Here is a 19,680-nt window from a genome sequence, read left to right as displayed (position 1 = left end):
AGCGCTCTGCCAGGGAGAGGCACAGGGCCAGGAGAAACCTGTTTGATTTGTCTTAATTTCTTCCACCAGCCGAAAATTTTCATTATTGCGCCTGTGGCGCTGTCTGCATGTGTGCGTGTGAGTGGGTACATGTGTGTGTGTGCGAGTACACCAGGAGAACAAAACAAAACAAAAATTTAAATTAATAATCTACATAATACACATGGGATTTTGATTCGCTTCAAATTCTGTTACAAATTTCTTTAGGAACTCTCCATCCTTTAATGTGCTCTTTTCTCTCAGTGTATCCTGTATGGGCGTGTGGTTGGGGGTCCCGCTATCAGCGCCAGTTCATCAGCATGTGAGCCGAGAGCCTGTCTATGCCTCCTTTTCTCTCTCTTGCTCTCACTCTTCCTTTTCATCTGCTGCCTGTTGCCCTCTAAAAAAAAAAGAGCAAATGGGGGGTATATGGGCATTGGCATTCAATTCAAACAGGTGTTTTGCCATTCTCCCCATCTCAATGACTTCTATGGGCACGGGCTCTACGGGCTCTTGGAATGGATTCTGTAAGCATTTTGTTGCTTATGTTATTTGAGATATGTAAATGTGTATGTGTAAATGTATAGTATAAATATATCTATTATTAAACACATGTTTAGTTTTTTTTTGCTACTATCAAGAGTGTCACGTTACCAATGTTATATGATCTACATATGTTTTTAACATTCTTTGTGCTCTAATTTAGATTCGTTTTTTTTTTATTTTTAGTTTAGTTTTCATTAAAGGGTATAACTTCAGTCGAGAAACTTTCCCTTTTTGTTTTCAATTTGTTTTATGTTGTGCGTAAGGTACAATGGGATGAAAACATAGAGATGGATGTTTTTTTACCTGTTCCCATGATGTTCTTTGTGGCTTTGTTTTTGTTTTTTTCCTTTTCGTTTTTGTTTTGTTTTTATCGTAATCATTTGTGAACTGAAGCTGTCTCTGTCCCTGTTCTTTGGCTTGGCTCGCTGCGTATGTCCGATGCGTATCTCAAAGGCAGGCAAACACACACACACACATAGCCTGATGCCTGCATGAATGATTTCTACTGCTTGGCAGTTTGAAGTACTGCCTGCTTCTACCCCTCCTCCACTACTACTGCTGTCTGTTGGTAATCATAATTATCTTTAATTTTAAGCAAGCAGTAACAAAAAAGTAGAAGAAAATGCTGCACCAACAGCAGCAGCATGTCTGTCTCACTCTCTTTGCATCTCTGCTGCTGCTATTGCTCTGCTTCTGCTCTGCTTCTGTCAGTGTCACTCTCGTTTCAACAGGTGAGTCTCTCTCCCCTCGCAGCAGCAGAAGTAGCAACAACAGCAGGAACTGAACTTCTTGCTAAATACATATTTATCTGGTGATATGGGGCCTGGCCCACAGTCTTTGGCACAATGCAGGTGCATTCATGGTGGCATCCTCCTCCCTGCAACCCACCCTACAACTCTAATCAGGTGTTATCACTGGGCAAACTTTCGCCCTAGAAAGAGACAGAGCTCTGACCGGCTTTTGATAGGCGCTCAGAAACTGCAGCAGCAGCAGCATACCGGCAGCACACCGGCAGCGCACCGGCAGCGCACCAGTACCACCGGCAAATTGTTTGGCAAACATGCGCAGAAGAGCACCAGGCGGCGGCATAGCATAAGAAAGAAGGGGGCGAACCATAATGCTGCTGCCAGCTTCTGTTTTCGTGGGAGCATATTGCCGCGGCACTGGCCACCCACCACACACACATTTAACGACACGACTGTACGTGTACGCAACTGTTGCTGCTTTTGCACTTTGCACTTGATTTCGTCTGCCTCTGTCGACGCCTCTTTGCACTGCGCCTGCGTAGGCAATGCTGCAATTGAAAATAAGCAGTGGAAGAGCGAGCGAGAGAGAGAGAGAGAGAGAGGCAATAGCCAGCAAGGGGAGGGGGGATCGAGACCCAGGCAGAGGCACAAAAACCAATTCAAGTGCAACGTCAGAAACAAGAGAGCGGGGGAGTAACAGAAGAAGCAGAAAACCGAAGAGGAACAAGGAGAAGAAGCGAAGGCAGAAGCAGAAGCAGAAGCAGCAGCAACAGTACAACAAAACAACAGATGCAGTAATTTCCGGTGCCGCTGCCGCTGCCGCCTGCCTATTGTTCTCAATCAGCTAACGCCATCTCCCTATAACGATCCCTCCTTACTTACCCATCCCTTCTCTCACTCTATCTCTCTTTTACTCACTCACTCACTCTCTCTCTCTCTCCCCCTGTTGTGTATTTGCGCAGACGCGACCGTTGCAATGCTTCTGCTGCTGCTCCGATATGCGGGTGCGTCATCCTGCAAATAGTGCAATGGGCGGAATGAGTGAGAGGGGAGAGTGGTAGAGCAGTGGGGAGGATGGACAGTGCATCATACAAGAGTGCAACCAGATAATAAAATTGACGCATCTTCTTCGAGAATATCCCCCTCTCCTTTAACCGATTTTTCATTCATAAATTGCGGTACGGTACTCTTCTCTGCTTCTGCGGCGGCTACAGTGGAGCAAAACATGGAAATAAATATATTTTTGCCGACAGATGCATATTAATAACACAAGTAAATAGCACATTCGTCTTCATATTTGTATGTATGATACATGAGAACATATGGTTCATTGTACATTGATGGCGTTCACTGTAAAGAGAGAGAGAGAGCTCTCTCTCTCCCATTTGAGTGTGTTTGAAAAGCGCAAGGCATGTAAGGAGAACAAGGTGAGGTGATCTTAATAAAATTGCATGTTGGTGGTCATTTTACTTGGTGGTCCATACCTCTTTGTACATTCCTCTCAGATGCTTTCTAGCAACATTTTAACGCAAAATTTCACTCAAACCGGTTACACGCAACATGACTACGAACGACCAGCAACACACTTTGCAACATCACTCACTCTCCTCACGCAAAAATGAGCCTCTCGCTCATGAAAATGCAATCACACTCAAGATCCACTCATAAACAGCCGAGTGATTTCGTCATGAATGAATGAAAACCTCCTCGCTCATACTTGTTTCGCGAAAATGAGTAAGCCTTCCAGTATGTTAAGCAGTGCGGTGGATTTTCCATTGCTTGCGTTGTATTTTGCTGGCCGTTTTACGTGTGGTCCACACCTTCTATGTACATTGCCTGCAACATGTTTTGCAGCCACATGTGGCCGAGCAACATTTGAAGGCGGGCGCATTTGAATGAACCGCCCCCGAACATGAATGAAATCTTGGCCGCGGAAAAGGAAACAACTGGTGTCGGATTTTTTCGTAAATCAAAAAAAGTTCGTTCGCTGATATATCCCATCGAAATATCCATATTGATAACTATTTTTTAAAAAATAAATAAATTTATTTCGAATTTCGTCGTTTGCCGTTGATCCAAGCAGTGGAAGGCGTTAATTATTTTTTTTTACCGTTTGGCATTTGCCGTTCGTTTTGTGCTCCAAATGCAACCCGAAACAGAGAGATAACTGCCAATTTGTGAATAATTGTTGCACTGTTTTTTGTTTTGCGAACTGCAGCAGCAGACAGTGTTGCCGCGTGTGCTATATATTTGCCAAGAAGTTTTGCCGCTTGTCCCTCACAATCCAGGCCGGGCGGCAGACGCAACAAGTGCCACACATAAAACAGAAAACAAACCGAATACCGAACATCAACATTTCGGAATTCTGAGACGTGCGTGTCCAAACCAACAAGTGTCCAAAACTCGAGAGTTTTGTGTTTTTTTTTTTTTTGGGAAAAACGTGCCCACCCCAGAGAACCTTTTCTCGAAATAAACGTTTTTTGCATCTTAGATCTAAAGTGCAGCATAAAGCAGAAGCAAAAGCAGAAGCAACAGCTGTCATAGCAAAAAAGAAAAACGAATGAAAGAAGGAAAGAGCAAAACAAAAGTGCAGTGACTCCAAAACCACAAAACGATCAACAGAAACAGAAACGAGAAACGAAAGAATAAGAAGAACATTGTGAATGTGTGTTTATGTGTGTGTGTTTAGTGGAGAATAGAAAACTGCAGCAAAAGAACGACAAGAACAACTGAAAGAACAAACCAAGCAACCCATCCAACCAATCCATCGGTAAACGAGGAAAGAGAACAAAAAGAAGGTAAACGATTACAAAGAGAATTGCGCATGCTGCATTCGATGCAGCGGTGGTTTAAGTCTGTATAACACTTCCCCCCCCCCACCCTCCCCCTCCCCCCAATAGGACAAAACCAAACACTTAAGTTTGTTTGTTGGTTGGTACTGCTTTTCTGCTGCTTGTCTTTTTGTTAGGGCCCAATCTGTATGACACTCAAGATAGGACCAAAGTTGGGAAGTATTTCGGATATGAGATGGAGAAGGGAGAAAGTTATACATTGAACAAACAGTTTCAAAATATTCTAATGCTTTTCAGATTAATCCCTATTAATCCTCACAGTTGGAGCCCACAGTTCACAGTTGAATATCAAAAACTGCTTGATAACTGAACGGAATCACTGTATGTACTTTTATATCATTTAAAATACACACTCGACACCTGAACAAAATACTGATTTCATGGCAAAAAGTGTTGTTGTTAAATGATTGTGAAACATTTTTTTTTTGTGTGATATTTTTTTTTTTAATATGTGTGCTTAGGATATGACTTGAAAATTTGGGAGCATTGACTCCCAAAAAACCAAACAATACAACTGCTTTATAAATGTATACTCTCTATGCGTCTAAGGTACCCTCTCTATAGATATGGGAAATCGCAGTATCATAACTCCGCCGCTCTTATTGAAATTTTTACACGGCCACATCTACATATTCGTAGCTGAAACAATCATATGTTTTGATTATTAAATTATTCTTAATCGTAATCATTAACGAAATCGGCAAAAAAAAAAAAGATTTTATTTTCGAAATTCAATTGTATTAAGCAGCATGTGAGTGTTATTATGAATCATATGGGTGTTAATCATGAATCATATGAGTGTAATTCATGCCTCAAATCTGATGCTAGTCTCATACATACATCTTCATGGATACAATATACCACATACCGTATGTTGGGGCGGGGTGCTGCCACACAGGCTTCAGTTTTATTACGAGTGTCATACAGGCTTCAAATCCAATTTGTGAGTGTCATACAGTCTTAGAATTGTATCCTAACTGTCATACAGGCTTAGAATATGTTTTAAGTATCATACGGTCTTTGGGAGAGAGTGCGAGAGAGGGGCAATTAGAGATCGAACTCTGACTAATGTGTGTGTGTGTGTGTGTGCGTTTGTCAGTCAGCTTAGTGCTGGTGTGCGTGAGCAATTAATGTCTGTCTCTTCTTCTGCTTTTTTTTTATCGTATTGATAATTGCTCCTCTGCTCCTGATCTCTTCTTCTGTTAATTTATGAGCCATTTCAAGAGAGGGTTGGGCGGAATTGCTTCCTGCTGCTGGTGGCTCTTAAAACTGCCTCCTCCCTTCACCCGACCGATCCCTTGGCTGGCCACCACCGCCCGCAGCAATGCATATTTATTGTTGTAATTTTTCCTGTGCTCTACCACTCCCCCTCCTCCATCCTCTTTAAAACCCCAAAAACGCCAAAAAAGAAAAAAAAAAAACATTTAAGAATTCAACACGCGCATTTACATTTTTGGTTTTTTTTTTGTTCTCTCGATTCCTGGAACTATTCTCAAAGAAAGAAGAGAGACCGAAGCAGAACGGAAAAAAAGCAGTAATTGTATGAAAGGAGAGGAAGAGGAGTGTGTGGAGAGGAGAGAAGGTAAAGAGAAGCGATAAAGAAATCAACCTCTTTGTGTCTGTGTGTGTGTGTGTGTTTGTGTGTGTGTGGGGCCACATATCAAACTGCAATTGCCCTCCACTGTAATCCCCTCAGTACTCCCCGACCCAGCCCCCTGACCCCAAACCATCTGACAAAGGGCAAACCGAAACATGGCCGTAGGTAAAAGATCCAAAACCAAAAAAAAAAAAAAATATGCAAAAAAAAAAAGAGTACAAATTTGGTCGAAAAACCCCCGCTTCAACCGCACACACACAGCCACAGAGCGTATCAAGTGCACTCTCTTCGTGCCGTGCCGCCTTCAATTTCTGTCCTCCGGCAAATTGATCCGCGCGCACTCTCTTCCGCCATCCCACTGCCCCCCACCAGCCACCGACAATGCTCTCTTGCTCTTTGCTCTCTTTGTATTGCAATTTGATTCGCGCGCCCGCTCGTTTTTGAAGGTTGAGGTTGGAGTTGAAGTTGGGCTTGCGGCTGGGATTTTGGGGTTGTGGTTGGAGCCCCCACCCCCCCGCTACCACTCATGATCAATCGATCTATGTTTGATGCTCGTTCCCCTCTCTCTCTTTGAGCTTTAATGAAATTAAATGCAGGAAATGTGCAGGTAAACGAATCCCCCCCCCCATCATTCCTCTTGACGGTTTGCCTGGGTACCGTACCTATGTATCTGCCCTTACTCCCGCCCGCACACAGCAGGGGCTGGGCTGCCTGACGTTTCCGTGGAATCTGCTCAATATGTCGCACATCCATCGGCCACACATGTTTGGCATTTGTTGAGTTCGAAGAGAAATGCATAAACAGGAAGAGAGAACACACAAACACGCACTGCACACAGCACACAGCAGACAGCAGACAGCACACAGCAGACTGCACTCCTTTTGTCTCTATGCGAACGAGTGAAAGAGAAGACACAAGGCACGGGACACGGGACACGGAACACGGGACACACACACACACACACGTTTGACAGGCGCTTGACATCAAATTGAGTTATTTCCAAAAACCAAAGAAAAAAGGGCAAAAATGGGAAGCAGTTGAAAAAGAACACAAAACACAAAACACACAACACAAAAACATAAATAGAAAACCTAAACAAAATAAAGCAGTGCACCGTAGTAGGTAGTGGGAGAAAGTTGCGTCAGAAGTTAAAAGAAGATTTAAAATCAATCGATCTGATCCTCCCTCTCAGAGAAAGTGAAACAAACAAACCCCCCGATACCCCCGCACAGTGGGCCACACACAAACACACACACATGCTGTCCACTTTTATGGCCCACTGTACGCTGTGGAAAAGCAAAGGAAAATGAAACTAAAGCAAACGCAGAAAGATAAAGATGAATGATTATTTCTTTCTTGTGTGTGTTTTAATGATTTTAACTAAGAAAAACAAAAATTAGAAAAAACGAAAGTTGATTTTTGCTTGCAAAGTCCAAGGGTATCCTACACATTGCAGGGCGGTTTGTTGGGATAATGCAGCAAATGCATATGTAGAATGGGCATATCAGGAACCAAAAGGGGTACCTACAAAATACTTTGCTTTCAATTTAAAGGCAGAACAGATCAAAAAATCTTAAAAATTCGAAGCACAATGGGAATTTTTTTTAAAGATTTTCATATTTTGGATAATACCAACTGTTTTTTTGTAGATGTTAAGTAGAAAGTATTTTTGGCTTATATTAAAATTAGAAACTTTTAAGTGAAACATAAAGTATCTATTGTAAATGAGATTTGTACTCGATGTTGCCAACCGAAACTTAAAAAATCGTTTTAACAAATATATCCACTCGTATAGCAAAAAAAAAAAAAGTATATAGATTGCGTCGGCTTTTTGTTTTGTTTTTGTTTTGAAATTGAAGCGCAACAAATGAAATTGAAACGCATGTCGGTCTGGCTGTGGGCTCTGTGCTCTGCCCTGCCCCGTCCCATGCCATTACGTCCCCACCCACCCATCTTCGATCCCTTTCGATGCCACTCTGTGCCCCTGCTCCCCTGTTGCCACCGCGAGATGCAGTTAACATTGATTAATTCGTTTTTTTGTTGTTGTTGTTGTTGTTGTTGTTTCGTTCACGCTGTCGTCGTCGCTGTTGTCTGTCTTTTCATTGCCTTTTCCTGTTGTTTGCATCTATTTTCTCGGTTGCTGCTGTTGTTGTTATTGGTTGTTGGTTGTTTCGCTTTTTGACAATTTTCAATTTTCCCTCGCATTTCTCGAAAATCATGTGTGGCAACATGTGTGCGGCTTTGTGCTCCCCTTTCGGGCAGCACGGCACGCCCACCATCCATATGGCCAGTGCATTTCTTTTCTCTGCTTCGCTGTATTTTCTTTTGTATTTTTGTTGTTGTTGTTGTTTGTTGCGTTTCCCTCCCTGCCACTCTTTTAAACCGATTTTTAGGTTTCGATTTCATTTGCGTGTAGAAATGCATTAACAAAAGACACACACAACAAATTGGAGTTGTCGCTGGTTCTTGCTTTTGTTGTTTCTTTGAGAAAATTATCTTCAAAGTTAATTTCAGTGCCCCAAAGATAGATAGAGAGAGAGTGATAGAGTGAGAGAAGAAAACGTAATTGGAAGATCTTCTAATGTATGGTATGGAATTTTCCGAAAGTTTTGTTCATCTTCAATGGCATTTTGCGTTTGGCTTTCTGTAAAATTACATACGAGATTCAATTTATATGGTAGATGCCGTGATATGCCAGGTGTTCAAACAGCCCAAAACAACCAACAGGTGTACTTGGACTTGCTGCTGTTCTGTTCTGTTCTTTAGCCGATTTACGGCACAGTTTCATTTCGTAGAACAAATTCAACACATTCACGGATCATTGCACATTTACGTCTGACTGACAATTGTCAGAATTATTTGAAACTAAAGCTTGTCAGTGCAGCTGCTTAATACTAGTTTATCTTAGCTTATTCTGTTCATTAAATTAGTTAGTTAATTAAAATATTTAATGATTAAAATTGAAAGCAGTTTTTAGCTTAAATTTCAAATACTTTTACTTGTACTTTTCCACAAGGTCCAACTTTTCAAAATTGTTTTTGTGGAACTCGAAACAGCGGAACAGCGTCGAAATAATTCCAATACTAGCGTTCTGGGGCTGTTGCTCTCTTTTCTTTTTTTTTTTGTAATTACTTTTGTCGTTAATCTCTCAATCATTCCGTTAATTGGCAGATAATCAAATGCTCTGAACAACGATGAATCAGGTTCATTCCACTCCACGCCATGCCATTCCCCTGCCCCATTTCCACTACATTCCGCAGTCCCGGCGAATGTAGAGAACTTTGAACGCCCGCCTTGAATGCCACTTGAACTACTGCACTTTTGTTGGGGCAGTCGCGCGTGCCAGATAAGCCTACGAAAAGCGTGTCACGGAAAAGCGGGAAAAGCGCTCTCTCCCTCTCTCGCTCTCTCTCTCTCTCTCTCTGTCTGTCTCTATGCTGCTCGCCGCATTAATCGCTTGCGTGCAAAGGGCACAAAGTTCTTTTCAAGTCCCAGGGATTATATTCCGAAGCTGACAGAGATAAAAGTTTTTCCGGTGGGGCAAAGGATTTGCAAAAGGAAAGAGGAAAAAATATTTTTTAAAGTGTGAAAACAGTGTGTGGGACAAGCCGATTAGAGGGAAACTTTGTTCCTTCCCCTCATATTCATTTTCCCATTTCCATTTGGCTTGTAATAATAATTATCTAAATGGATTGATTCGTGAAAGATTATTGCGATGAAGCTGAAATAAAACTATCAAATGCTTGCACCTGAGAAAATTTCCTTTGCCTTCGCTTTACACCGTGCAAAGAAGTTGCCATAAGCGAATAGAAACTCGAAATTGAACTTGTGATTCAGTCCAAAAATGAACTAGTTCGTGGTCACTCTCTGGTCACTCAGCTATCCTATCCCTTGGTAAAGGTCAACAACTGTACTGAAACTATAAATGCAACGTGCCACCACCCACTCTGCCACCACTGCCTGCTACAAATGTGTTCTCTCCCTCACCCTCTCCCCGTCGTGTGTGTATATGTGTTAAGTGTTTTGATGAGCGTGTAATGGGCTCATGCTGCTGTCACATTTAATTGATGGGAAATGCTACTCCCTATTCCTATTCCTATCCCTATCCCTATCATATGCTCTCCCTTCCTCTCCCTTGCCTGTGTGTGTGTGTGTGGCACGACCCTTGAATGCGAATACGAATGCGGGTGTTGCAGCAGCAGCAGCAGCAGCAGGAGAAAGTCACAGAGGGGGCGGTAGAGGGAGGGTCCCTTCACACACAATTTTATTCTCACAACTAATTTAGTTTTATTTGATTTTACTGTTTACTGTCTCTACCACTTTAGCACCCCTCCCCACTCTCTACGCGTATCCAGTCATTCAGAAGGGTATTATTATTCTGATGAAGGGTTTCGGCTTTAGCGAAAAATTAATTCTGACATCAGAGTATCCATCCGTGGATTTTTATTCCAATTTTGATCGTTTGGCACTTTGGTTGATTCTCTTTGATACTTAGATCTACATGGAATCTTATTTATACTTCTGTCTATATATCTATGCATCTCTCTATCTCTATCTATCTTTATACATATTTATTTACATTTATTTGTACCTCCAACCAGCTTTGGCCTAGCTTGGGTCTCGTTTACTTTGTTTTTTGGGTTCTCTTTTGCAGCATTCACTTGTGCGTCTCGAGTCCGAGCAGCAATGCGTCGCATCTACTTTAGCTATCTGTATATTTCGTATCTCGTATATTTCTGCAAAAGGGTACTCCGAAATTCGTTTAATTTTCTTCTTTCTATAATTTGGCTTTTGTTTTTTCCTCCCCCACACAACACACACACACACACACCCACACACACTCGCAAAAGAAGCCACCATCGACCACTTGTGGTTCATTAAACTAGCAATTTATCCATGTGCTGAGGATGTGTTTAAGTTAATGTTATATTTGACCAGAAGTTAAACTTCCATGCGGGTCATAAATATATATCGAAATATCATAAATGCATGGGACTTGAAACGGAACAAACAATTGTGTTCGGTGTTAAAACCGCAACAGTGTTGTGTAATTGCTAGTCAATTATTTTACTGTTATGGCTGTTTAAATGCTTTTAACCCGCGCTGGCACCGAGTGTCCGTCCCGCCGCCGTTCCCATAGAATTAAATATTGTTTCGTTGCCCATCCGATAAACGTTCGATATTCGCTTTAATCAAAATCAAATTAAATAAAAGAAAAGAAAACAAAAACGTTCTCATGCCTTCTCCTCAAAAGAAAACTTGAATTTAATGTCATTTGGCCGATAAATCTTTTAGCTCAGATCGGACAAAAATTGGCCAACAAATTGTAATTTACGATGGAAGATGCTGCTGCCTCTGCCTGCCTGCCACACACAAAAGATGATGATGATGATGATGACGATGATGGGAGGGGGTGATAGAGAGCTGTGGAAGCTCCTCAATTCCCACGTTCAATTGTTCCACACAGTAGTGGCAGTGTGGCAAGGGCAAGGGTCAGGACTGTGTGGTGTGTGTGTGTGTGTGTTGTGTTTCCTCCATTAGAATGTGTGTTGGGTCTGTGCCTCTCTGGTGGCGCCGCTGCTGCTGCTGTTTGAAAGCCTGTTGAGTCGAGTCCAGGGCCCTAAATCGTAAATCAACATCACACCACAACCATCCATGGGTGTAGCATGGCAGTAGAAGTGGGTGGGGGGAGGGGTTTCCAATCCCACAATGGGGAAGTGACAATGTCTGTCTCTGTCGCTCTCCCACTCCCCATGCCACACACCCACAACACTCCACAGAGAGAATGTCAATCCCCCTGAGAACAATAATTGTGAAAATATTGTTTTCGTTTGTGTGTCGAAAATCTGTGGGAACTTCGAAAAGCACAAAAACTCAACAGATTTTTAATTATATTAATTGATTATTATCGACAATTTATCGATAAATATCTAAAGCATTCATCATTCTGTACGATAACTCGATAAACGATAACTCGATTACTTTAAAAAATCTTCTAAATGGAATAATTAATACGATTCCCTCTCAATAGATACTTTGATAGATATATCGCTCGATAAATGATACTTTGGCTAACAGATATTATCGATAATTTCGAAAATCCAGTGCTGTACCTGTAACCAAAAGAACAGACCAACCAGAACGACAAACCGCTGACCTTTGTGTAGGGATCATCCTCATGGGTCAGCCTCCCACATAAATTTCCATTATGTCAGCGAAGAGAGAGAGAGAGACAAGGAGAACTGGGTCGACGGCAGAGGCCCGTATTCCAATTCCTATTCCCATGACAGGGTGGTGGAGGCGGAGGAGTAGGACTGGTAGTGCCCCAAGAGTTGGTTGAACTCTTGACCAGCTGTTGCCGCCGCTCAAATGTAATTCACTTAATTTTGTACCCCACTCTCGCACTCGCACTCGCACTTCACCTTCCTGCTACTGCTGCTGCTACTGCTGCTGGAGCTGAAATTTTTGCATGTTTCGCACATAAAAAATATAAAGAAAATAATAAAAATAATAAAAAGTAAAGAGTAGGGGTCTGGTCTGGTCTGGTCTGGCCTGGTCTGTTGGCAGCTTCCAAGTTGCGCCGCCACTTTGTTTATAAATTGTTTGGCACTATTTTGTTTTTTTATTGCCGCCACAAACACACACAAAACAGTACGTAAATCTTCTTAGTGCTGCTCGTAACCGTCGTACCCTCTCCTCTGTTGGCGGAATGTGTGTTTTTGGCCAGAGCTTAGAGCCCCCTCAGATTCAGATATAGATTCAGCTTCAGGCTCAAGAGACGCTGGGCTCCATCAACCATCAACCAGCGCTCCATCGCTCCATCTCTAACTCCATCTCTCCTACACTCGGTTTGCATTTTGAAAAGATTTGTATCTCAGATTTTATGACAGTTTCTCGCTCGCTCTCTCGCTCGCTACGTGATTTTGCATGCTGTCTGTGGGGAGACACACGCGGGAATGAGGGAACGAGGGGCAACAGGGTAACCCACCAACTGGGCAAACACGTACGTAGTACGTACGACAAATTTTCAGTTCTGTATGATGTGCATACCCTGCACGAATGGGGGGTATATAAGGTTGGGCTGCAATAAGAGCTCACTTCGCAGAACTACAAATGTGTGTTGAGGAAAGTGTGCTCAGAGTTGATTTATTTCTATCGAATATCTAACGATCTATAACATAGATCGATAACATTGTTTGAAGAACATTTTTCAATGAAAATACGAGTATAAAATATTTTCCACTAGTTATTTCTATCGATTTTACATCATTTGGTATCGATAGCAATCGATAATAATTTCTATGTCATTTCCGCACAGAAATATCATTACTGAGTATCCGCTTAGTCGAATGATATCTCCCATATCTCCTTGTTCTTATGTTTGTTGATTTTTGCTTTTGCTTTTTTGCGTTTTTATTCGGCTAAAAGTCAGTTGGTCGATGGGTTAATGGTGAACTGGACCCAACAATAAAACCAAAAAAAAAAAAAAAAAACAAAACCATCAGTCAACAAGGAAACGGCGTTAAGTGCACTCTACATATGAGTGCGAGTACGAGTGCGAGTACAGTCCCAGACATACAATAAATTTCGAAATTCGTTGACACTTTGGCTCTCTGACTTCTCCCTGCTCCCTTCCTGATTGAAAGTCTCGTTTTTCATTTCATTTGCCATTTCATTTGATATTTTTTTTATTTTGTTTGGGGGGAGGCCTGTGAACTTTTTGCCTCATCAATCATGGGACTCGGTTAGCCCCCAGTCGAAGGCGCAGCCGCAAAGGCCAAAAATGTTTGACGGAATGTTGGACAAATTTGTGTGTGACGATCAGTTTTTTTGATGCAAGCAGAAGGAGACATTTCCCAGAGATTGCCCGAGAGAGGGTCGAGGAAATGTTAGCAGCCATCGATCGACTATTTTTGTGTACGATTCGAGCTGTGTAACTGGCAAAATATGACAAACAACTTGCGATAAAATTCAACCTAAAACACACCCATTGGAAGCCAACAAATTGTATGAAAATATATGTGAATATATGTCGATTCTTTGATCTAGAAGGGTTTTTTAATTTGCTCTTTAATGAACATACAATTTATCCTCCCAATGCTCCCCAATAATTCCCTTATCAAAGTGTCAGCTAATGAAGCAATCGATCCCCCGCTTCAATGTCTCTTTCTTTTAGTTCTTTTCTCTATTTCTCTGTCTCACATTTTCCACGAATTTTTCGCAATTGAATTTTAGTTGCAATCAAACAATTTTTACTCGTAGTTCGAATCCGAAAATATAATTTTGATTTGTGGCATTCAATTTGGGTCAGGGGTAATCGATGCTGAATCCAAAATTTATTTGAATGGTTTTGGTACTGGTATTTGGTGTGAAATTTGAAATTTGAAATGTGAAATGTGCTGTGATGAATGCATCTCCACTTGTGCCTCCTACTGCTCCTCCAGCTACAGCTACAGCTACAGCTTGAGCGCTTCATCATCATCATTATTGTGGGGCATGGGGCATGGGGCATGTTTCCCATGTAACCAATTAGTTGGGGCCAGTGTTGCGGCCCCCTGTGTGCCCCCACAATGTGTGTGTGTGTGCCGACAAAGAGAGCTTGCTACTGCCAAGAACTACTACCGTTAGGTGTGGGGGGCACCAACTCCCACCCTGCCATCCTCCCTGCTGTTTCTGCAGTTCGTTCTATTCGATTTGAGGTCTGTTCTGGTAACCTGTTACCTCTCCCCCCCCCCACTCGCTTCTCCCTCAATGTATGTTGCGGTGGCGTTGGCAATGGGGGAAGACATTAATTACACTCCCGGCCCAATGCTAATGATGGCCGATTCTGATGAGGCATATATAGTGGGCTAATAGGTTGGCTTGCTTACACCTCCTCTTACACCCCACCAGTCACACAGTGCCACATCCCACTCTGTTTTGCCTCCTCTCTCTCTCTCTCTCTCTGATTCTTGGAAATATATATGTCAAAGCGGGAATGCGATTGCAGAGACCTCAGGGGGGACCCCTCTGGGCGCTCGTTCTGGTGTTGGAGGTGAGCCCTGCTGTTTGTGTGGCAACGAAATTGTGTGGAATTCTCGTGTCAATTCGAGCTGAAATTATGGCCCAGCATCGAACAGGACAGCAGCAGCAGCAGCAAAATTCCTTGTATATTGCTGTTCCCTCTCTCTCTCTCTCTCTCTCTCTCTGTTTGTGCGGTTTACTTGGAATTTTCATTACGCTTTCCAGGAGACCAAAACAGGCCAATAAGCGTGTGTTTCCTGGAGCGGCAGACCAAAAGGCCAATAAGTGTGCCCCTGTTTCCTGGATCTCGTTGCACGCGCTGCAATCTATTGCGTGTTACATTTTCATTGCTGCTCGAGGCAGAGGCAGCAAGGTATAATCGTGCTTTATACGGTAAGCTGTGTGTGCTTAAGCGAAGAACCTGTAAAAGTGTCCAAAGATTTTGCACTTTGCACTTGCAACTGTGCCCCAAAATGGTGTTTATCCACAAATCTGTTCCTGATCAAAGAAGATATGCAAAAAGTGCACTTTAAGTTGAGTTATTAATTAATTTAAAATGCTTCACAGCACACCTTCCCATATATCTTTTCTTTCAAGGTCTCTTATGTTTTTTCCATATCTCTTGGATGCCCCATTTGTGTATAGATTTCACGATTCCTCTTTCCTATCAGTGTCTGCCTCTTGGTGCCTTCCCTTCGATGCTCCATGTTCCACGTTCCCTTCATTAATCGTCTCCTTTGGCTTCTGCTGCTGTCTGCGTCTTTATCGTCTTCTCGATTGTACATTTGAGACAGAGACTAACTAAGGGATTTCCTCTTAATTGGCTGCCAAATGAGTTGGACAGCAATCGACTCAATTGACACGCCTCCCCACCCACGCCCATCGATGCCCACATTCATGGCTCCATTTCCGTTTTCCCACTTTTGTTGTTGTTTCCACTCTTTCCGCTTTTCTTCTTCTAATTTGTCTCTAGTTCAAGTTCAACCCAAACGAAAAAAAAAAGGGGGAAAACTTGTGGGAGTGACTCGACAATGGGATACCTAAATGAGGGGAGAAAGAGGGAGGAGAGAGGAATTAAGGGAGGCAGAGAATACAACCCATAATTTTATTGGTATATTTTTGGATAATTGAAATATTTTTAGCAGTCCATTCCCTTGTCTCCCTTTGCTTATGGGAAATTGTGAACAGCGAATCCAGAACAGAGCAATGTGCCGCAGTGCCCAGTTCTCTATTCCACAATTAATGGGTATTGAAATGTGTGTGTGTGTGTGTCGGTGTTTTTTGTAAATCAATTTTTTGGATACGTTGTTTATGCCTCCAGTGGGCAGGGAGCGAGGGGCGTGTTGAGGCCCGTGTCACTTCGGTGCGATTTCCGAAACAAACTTTTCAATCAATATTTAATACGAAATCTCTTTATTGATTTATACGATTTTTCGTTTGTGTGTTTGGGCAATGGATGGATGGACGGATGGATGGATGGATGGATGGCCTTGTCCCGGGGTTTTTCGTCTATCATTTGGTATTCTTTTATATCGTTTCGTCTTCTACTGTAAATGCCCTTGAACTTTATTTGTTGCTTGATTTCTTGTTGATTGAAACGAATTCAATTGAATGGAAACGAATGGAATGAAATGGAATGGAATTGCACTACTGGATTTATTTTGGAGATTTATTTGCGGCTGACCTTTGGGCACCCAAAGCCAAAGCCACCCCACCCCAGGCCACGCCACGCCCTCCTCATTATCATTGTGTTTTATGCATATGTTTATCTCCCTATTCTACCTCCACTTCCTCCATCGTTTACATAAATTTTTGGTTTATTAGAGGGGAAAAATCAATTTTCTCACTAATTGAATATTTTTTACATATATTTTTGTTTGAGGCGTTGTTCAAAAGATTTGCATAAAAATGTACGTTAAACATACAACGAAATTTGCCTAATGCGACCTCTTCTCAAAAACTTGGGATGATACCTAAGCAAACATAACCTTCAAAGTAAACGGTAACCTTAAAGTTTAGCACCTTTAACCCCCACCTATAATGACCCAGCCGACCCATGGGGGCCCTCTCGAGAATTGTTTGCTTAGGAAGATTTTTGTTAGAAGATTAACAAAGCAAATCAAAATGGAAATGGAAATGGAAATGCGGAAATGTCTCCTCCCAGGCGCAACAAAATTTACAACAAGTTCAAATAGATAGATAAATGAGGAATAGCGGAAAATACGATAAGCGATAGGAACAGAGGGGGAACAGAGGCCATAAAGATATGTGGAAATAGAACGAAATACTCGTGTGTACATACTATAAAATATATATCCTATAACATGTAGCCTGTACCTGTACCGATGTTAGATTTATTCGTTGGGGTAGAACTATATTTAGCCCTTTGCCCCATAAGCTTATCCCATGAAAAATCCCTTGCAAGGCAGTAACCAAACGATGAAGCGATGAACCGATGGGTGCTGCCGCATGACGCACAAGGAAAATTGAGTCTCTCTTGAGACTCTTTCTCTATGGAATGAAAGAACTACTGCTAAGTACTAAGTGCCTATCATTGCATAAAGCAAAGAGCAAAGAGCAAAGAGGAGAAGGAGGAGCAGTAGGAGTAGAAGTTGTGGGACTCCACAACAGTACAATAAAACCCAAAACCCAAAACACAAAATGAAAGAGCGCAAACACAGCACACAAAACGGGAACAGATAGGCCCCCGCTTGCTGTGCTGCTTGCTGCCTAATATCATTTATCATGCTAATGCCGGGAAATCGGAACGAGAGAGCTGTACGTGTGTGTGTGTGTGTGTGTGTGTGTGGAAAAGTGGAACGAGCTTTGACACGCATCAACAGAGCAATAACAAACAATGGGTTGGAGTGAATATTTAGTAATGCGAATATGCGATGAATGGATGGGATGGGAGGGTATCCACAGGAAAAGGCTGCCCCCCCGCTACAGCAGGCAGAACAAGAACAAAACCTGTCAAATGCTTGGCGATTTTCAGATATTTAATCTAAATTTATAGTAGTATTGACAATGTTCTTTGCACTCAACTATGCGACAAGTCAGAGGGCGCTGGTGGAAATACTAGATGCGGATGAATGAATGGATGGATACCCATCCCAGCCCTAGCACACCCTTTTTTGTTAGCTCGTTTCTAATTGGAACAAACTTTAGCAGAACGAACCATGCAAAACGCAAGAGAGAGAGAGAGAGAGAGATTTTGCAGTAGAAAAGTCAACAAAAGGCAGTGCACCCCCTCCCCACTTTGATGCTCTTCTGTAATGGTTTTGTAATGATGCGTGATAAGAGCCAATGCACTTATCATATACACACACACACACACACACACACACACACACACACACACACACACTCACACGGTTCATTATCAATGTCACACAAGCGACAACATCAACAAGAGGCATGTGGCATGTGGCAATAGAGGACAAAGTGTTATCCTCTAACCGACACCACGCCACCCGCCCCACCGCCTGTGCTCATTAGCCATCATTTCTCTGCGTTTCGATTGAGTTACCACTGATTGGCAATTGGCAGCAGGCACAACTGTACCTGTGCCACACATTTTCTGCCCGCATTGGTTGGCATGGGCTGTGCACAACTGTACCTGCACCACCGACCGACAACTGTTGATACGGCCATTGTGTGCAGCAACAGATGCTCTGACGAATGGAGGCAGCATGCTGCGCGATTGGGGGGTAGTATTCGCCACAATAGTTGTTTGTTTACTGTGAACTAGAAGCCGCCATCCTTTAGACCAAAGAATGAATGGAAAATTATCAGTTTGAATACGAGACAGCGACCAAAAAGGATGTCAATGGTAGAGATTTGAAAACATGTATACACTCTGGCACTCTAGCACTCTGGCACTCTAGCACTCTGGCACTCTGGCACTCGATTGATAGTTTGTGCCTCCAGTGGACTCTGTTCATTTGACATTAATTGCTGGCATCTCGCAGTTTAATTGACAATTGCATTTGCTGATAGATTTTCGCGGCACCCTCCCGCACGCGTGATGCCCCCCCTATGCATAATGCCGACAGTCATTCTGTTTGTCATTGATCCAGAGTCGGCAGTCCATTCTGTTTGAGATTCAGAGCAGTCGATCAGTGCAGTGGCGCAGCGGCTCAGGCATTCCGATTTGTCATTCAGTTCGGGTTTTATTTAAAGCGACATTGAGTCTACATATCATCGCGTCATAAATTCTAGAAAAATACCGGCAAAGTACTAAAAATACCGAAACAAAACTAGATAAAATAATAATAAAACTAAAAACTAAAATAAAATATTAGCTGAATAGTAGTATAAAAATAAAATTAAAGCAAAAAAAAATATTGCAGAATCAGCGGAAATACCGAAAATACCGAAAGGTATAATAAAAATACTAGAAAAACTAGAACAAGCCGAGACACATTCTAGAATAAAACTAGACTAAAACTAAAATAACAATATTTCCAAAAAAAATACTAGCTGAACGCTGCAAACAATCATAGAGCTATACCAGGATAATCCTTTAAAAATTCGATTATCATACACCAAAATATGATAGTATGATGCGTATGATATGTATGACATTATATCATCTACGTACGTGCATCAAGCATCAAAGTCAAGTCTGCCGCTTCATCATTCTGCTGCGGGAGGGAGTCGTCAGGGCTACTTGAGTCAGTCAGTCAGTCAGTCAATCATTTTTACAGATGTTTCGCTCTCATTAATTGGCCTCTCAACATTGCCTCTTTGTGCTTGGCCTCCGCCTCCGCCACTGCTTTTGTTTTCTGCTGCCACTTGGGTGGCATCAGTTTTTATATACGCGTTTTTATACACAGAAAAACAAAAGCGTGCAAATTGTTAAATGCAAAACGCCGGACAATTAAGTGATTTCTGTTGTTGCTGGTTGCTGTTTTTC

The 19,680-nt window shown here is 42.3% G+C and overlaps 1 protein-coding gene across 2 annotated transcripts in view; it reads left to right on the top strand.

Annotated features, from left to right (window-relative positions):
• LOC111065308 overlaps positions 1-19,680 on the top strand; it is a 120,257-nt gene that overhangs the window by 53,419 nt on the left and 47,158 nt on the right. The window lies entirely within an intron of this gene.

The sequence above is a fragment of the Drosophila obscura genome, unplaced genomic scaffold (assembly GCF_018151105.1).
Source record: "Drosophila obscura isolate BZ-5 IFL unplaced genomic scaffold, ASM1815110v1 contig_73, whole genome shotgun sequence".
Taxonomy (NCBI): Eukaryota; Metazoa; Arthropoda; class Insecta; order Diptera; family Drosophilidae; genus Drosophila; species Drosophila obscura.
The sequence above is the reverse complement of the archived record's forward strand: the minus strand, read 5'-3'. Positions and strand labels throughout refer to the sequence as shown.